Source organism: Pelmatolapia mariae, linkage group LG2, assembly GCF_036321145.2.
Source record: "Pelmatolapia mariae isolate MD_Pm_ZW linkage group LG2, Pm_UMD_F_2, whole genome shotgun sequence".
Taxonomy (NCBI): Eukaryota; Metazoa; Chordata; class Actinopteri; order Cichliformes; family Cichlidae; genus Pelmatolapia; species Pelmatolapia mariae.
This window is the reverse complement of record NC_086228.1, coordinates 972,610-977,585: the sequence shown is the minus strand read 5'-3', so window position 1 is coordinate 977,585 and position 4,976 is coordinate 972,610.

The window sequence follows — 4,976 nt, the reverse complement described above, 5'->3', positions numbered from 1 at the left end:
GCCCCGCCTCCTGTGCTTCCTCACTGCTGACATCAGCTGTCTGCGCACGCTCATTTCACACCAGGTAACCTGCGGGGTCAAACCAACCTGTGACATCATTATAAATCATATTTATTCATATATAGAGTGAAATCAAGTGAATGGACTTAACAGACAGAAGAAGGAATTTAAATTGGGTCAGTTTTGCATGAAGTTTGGCACAGTTTGAAATTCTGGATAACTGAGCGAAATATTCTGTATTGGAAGTTCTTGATGTAAAATGTTTGTTCAGTCTAACAAGGGCAGAATTATAAATGAAGTCTGGCACTGCTCGGTCAGTGAGACTGAACCACCTTTAAAATGAGCCATGGCGGCCTAAACCTAAGACGTGATAAAGTTACAGAACTCCCCATGAGTACAGTATGGTGTTAAATTAGATTATTTTAAATGGATTGAGGTTCTGTTCGATCACATTTGATCTTCTCCTGAGGCGTGACAGTCACCAAACGCTCCAGGAGGTTAAAGTTGTTTTCAGATTTATTGATTAATCAGAGTTTAGATTAATCAATCTAAACTCCCAATTATAATATTTCAAACACTGGAGCTACTGACATTTTTTTATTAGTACATGATGAAAAACAACATTGAAAATGGTGAAATTTTGAATGGACTGGTCATGGTTGTTTTTTAATAATTCAGTTCAACACTTAATGACACGCTGCGTTTAAGCCAGGAATGTGTTTTTATTCCCAGAAGTCAAATGCAGATGCTTTACCTGATTTTACTGAAATTTAACAAAAGAAAAAAAAAGTTGAATTTTATACTATTGGAAGGACCAGAGGATGAGTCTAAAAATGGTCAAAAATTAGATGAAGTCTGGTACTGTTTAGTGAAAGAATGTTGGCTTTAAATAATTCAGTCTTATGCCAGAAATATTATTTTATTACCTGAAGACGCCTATGGAGACGGAAGATTCTGGAAGAAAAGTTTGGTAAGTGGACTTTTACTCGTATTTGATCTGATTCACATGCAGGAAGTTTGTCTGAGTTTAAGTTTAAGTTCAAAACAAGCTGTTTTAGCTCCTCCCTCTTCGAGGCCAGCCTCATTCTCAGATGACCTTTCAGATCAAAATCCAAATTTATTTTAAAATCACATTTCAAAACAAAGTTGATCAAAGAAACAAAAGGTTACACACGAATTGCAAAAACACAAGTGATGATATAACAGCCTGAATTCATAAGCTCTCACTCCAAGTTCAAAGGCAAAGAATAAAAATGTGAACATGGAGCAGCGACTCGTTCTTAAGTCTAGTCTTTGGAACAGAGGAGTAGCTGGGCAGCAGATCTCTGTGACCTTGAAGGACATTTAAAAACAAACAATAAAATCGATCCTAAAAAGCACAGGAAGCCAGAACAGGGAGGCATGCTACAGCTTACGGGTTCAGGTAAGAGGACACCATGTTGGACTAACTAAGTGAAAGGGGAGGCCTGATATTTACCAACGTAAAGGGCATAACAACAGTCGAGTGGAGCTGTAATGAAATAATGGATAACTCTTAAAATTATTTAAAGATGAGGGCTTGACCTTGGAAGTCTCAACAGGTAAAAACCTGATTTCACAACAGAATGAATCTGATTGTCTAGTGTTTGGTCAAAGTCCATTTTCACACCAAGGTCCAACTGCTGGAGCAACTGGGTCAAAGTATCACAACCTCAGTCTGACTGTCATAAAAAGTTTGGCCTTAATTTTTTAAATTTTAATCAGCTGCCATCATTTCTTTTCAGGAGCAAATAGATTTGGTAATCATCAGCACAGAAGTGAAATGAGATGATGTATCTTTTCAGAAACGATCCTAGAGGGAGAAAACAATGGGCCCCAGAATGGAGCCTTGTGGGACTCCATAGAGGAGCAGTGCTCAGCCTAAACCACTCTCGAGCTGCGCCCTCTCTGTGACATCATGCTGGTCCACAAGTAGAAAAAATTATTTCAGTTCAGAGCAGTGTGCAGCCGGAGCTTTGATTTGAGGTGCCTGTGCACACACTAATTGACACTCATCGTTGGGAAAGAGACAAGACCCGGAAAATGAAAATATTAAATATGGAAATATTAAAGTCATTAAGAACAAATCCCTGTCTACAAGGGGAAATGTAAAGTGTCATGAGCAGTGTTGGGCAAGTTACTTTGAAAAAGTAATTAATTATAGTTACTAGTTCAAAAAAGTAACTGAGTTTGTAACTGAGTTACAAGATTCTAAAAGTAATTAATTACTTGAAAAGTAACTATTGCGTTACTTTTTTTAAAAAAAGTTTAACCCTCTGGGGTCCAGGGTATAATTGGCCATGTTTTACTACTTTTGATGTTTCCTCCACATTTCACCTTTAAAAACTATTTACTTTGCCTTGTTTGGTATCATTCTTTTCAGCACAACCTCACGTGTCTGAATTTACAGTTATGTTTTCATTTTGACTGTATTAACACAATTGATCTGAAATCAGACAGACAAAAAATATAAAATTCGATTAGAAAAAAGTTATATTTTTTACTGTAACAACCACAAACATGTTTAATGAATCATATTTCATAACAAATATAAATGGTCAGTTTTAAAATCAGACGCACAAGTTTTACAAACAACAAAGTTATTTGCAGCCATTTACCTTTCCCCCCTTTTTTAAAAAAAACATTTCAAACTATTTACAGAACAATCAGCTGTTCTTCAATAAGATGCCACACAAATTATTTGTGCCACTCCAAAAGAATAATTTCTGTCCACTATAAAGGAGAACATCACAGCCTGATACCTGCAGGTCTGACAGCAGCAGGTGTATCACTCCTGTTTCTACCTGGAGACAGCAGTCGCCTCATTGTTCTGACACACAACACAAAACTATCCACAACACTACACACTAACTACACAAGACAACACATGAACTACACACTCCAAACACGCTAAACGTCACAAATCTCTCACATCACAAAACTAACTCTCTCTCTTTTTCTGCTGTCTTTCTGTCTGTCTCTCTCTCTCTCTCGCTGTCACTCCTAAAACTTCCGCCTCTTCCTAAACAACCAAATGTCATGTTGCTATATCATTTTTGATTGGTCGACATGGTGCATTTTTCCACCAACACGAAAGGGCAGGTTTTTGTTTTGTTTTTTTGCTCATAAGCAGAGAGTGCTCGCTGCGCTGTCCTTAGACAGTAAACGTGACGAAACTATTGAGGAAAAACATGCGTATATATTGTTTATCATAACTCTGGTTTTACGTGGCCTATCAACACAAAAACTGGTATATGTCACCTTGTTGCTATGTCACCTTGTTGCTTTGCCACTTCAAGTGACAATCTTGAAGTGGTCGTGTGATTGGCTTACCACGACTACTTTATTCTTCCTCAGTCAAACAGCAGCACTCATGAGATTGTTTTGACCCTTTGCTCCAGGTGTTGTGCCAGATAGTGATTGCTGTCAGCGGGAGCGCACAGCTGCTTAAAGCTGTAGCGCCCAGATTACTTACATGCGGTAAGCTGAAAACAGCTTCAACCGTCTGTTTGTTGAAAAATAGTAACGCGACCGATAGGAATAGTAATTAGTTAGATTACTCGTTACTGAAAAAAGTAACGCCGTTATTCCCATTACTGCAGATAGCACGCTGCCCCCTGGTGGTGAATGTTTGTTACATAATGAGGAGCGAAATCTACCTAAGTACCTTCAAAGTGATCCACGTTAATTCAGTTCTCATTCCTTGCATCCATTTCGCTTTGTTTCAGTGTCTCACCATGGGATGTGTCTCCCTGCAGATTCCTCAGAAGCATTTATTTCATTCTGCCAATCCTGATTGGCTGATGATCATGACGACCATGTTGGGCAGCCATTCACCCTTAAATAACTTGCGCTATTACATAGTCGTTTTTCAAGATAAGCAACTCTTCTCGCTTCCGAGCATATCTCAGCTTTCTTTGACTGAGATATGCTAGCTAAGCCTTCTCAGGCTAACTAGCTTAACTTTCCACAGACAGGAGCGTTAGCGTTATTTCCCGTCACTGGGTGCTAGCTACCTCTGCCCGTCTCTCCTATCTGCACGGTTTAGCACACCAGCTAACACCGTTGTCCTTTGGCAAAGGCTAGCAAACCAGTTAACTTGCGTCCCTCATCATTAGCGTCCCAGCTAGTGAAGATGACATCTTTCCCTCACAGCAGAGGAAGCGTAGACTCCGAGAATGACTCCGCATATGTGGCAACAAAATCTCGAGCAAGGACACACTGGGTCTTCTCGTGTTGCCTCGGGCTGGAACATGCCCAAGTATTCCGAGGAATACACAGGGAGGCGCATCTGCTACTCTGAGAACCGGGGTTACTGAAGTAACCCTAAAGCTTTATGCTCCAGTGATATCTGTATTAGTACTTTTACTTCTGGGATGATTCAAAACTTTTAGACTGAGTGGAGTTAGCTCACAGCATCTTGATGGCCCTTGGGGTTAGGTTCTAGTTTTATGTGTAGGAAGAAGGTCTAAGGTTCAAATCCCAGGGTTGGTAGTGAGTCTAGAGCTGACCTGAACTCAGTGTAAAAGTAACCTCAGTTTTAACACAGTGGTGTCACCTCAGTCTAACCTTTGGACAGGTGCAGAGTGAGCACACCAACATGAAGCTGAGCCTGTGTTTCAAATCAAGTTTGAGTTTTGCTCTTTACTTCATTATAAAACCCTGATTCAGACACCACACCTGGGCACACCTGGACTGAAACTGTCTGAGATCTAAATGACTCGGGTCTGTCTGCTTGCTGCTCCTCACTCTTTGTGCAGGTTCAGTTTACAGCTTACTTAAACTCACCTGTTCAACCACACAGGTGAGTCTCAAGGATTACATCCTCTCTCTCCTGTCTGTGTGAACGTCTCTCTCTCTCTCTCTCTCCTGTCTGTGTGAACGTCTCTCTCTCTCTCCTGTCTATGTGAACGTCTCTCTCTCTCTCCCTCTGTCTATGTGAACGTCTCTCTCTCTCT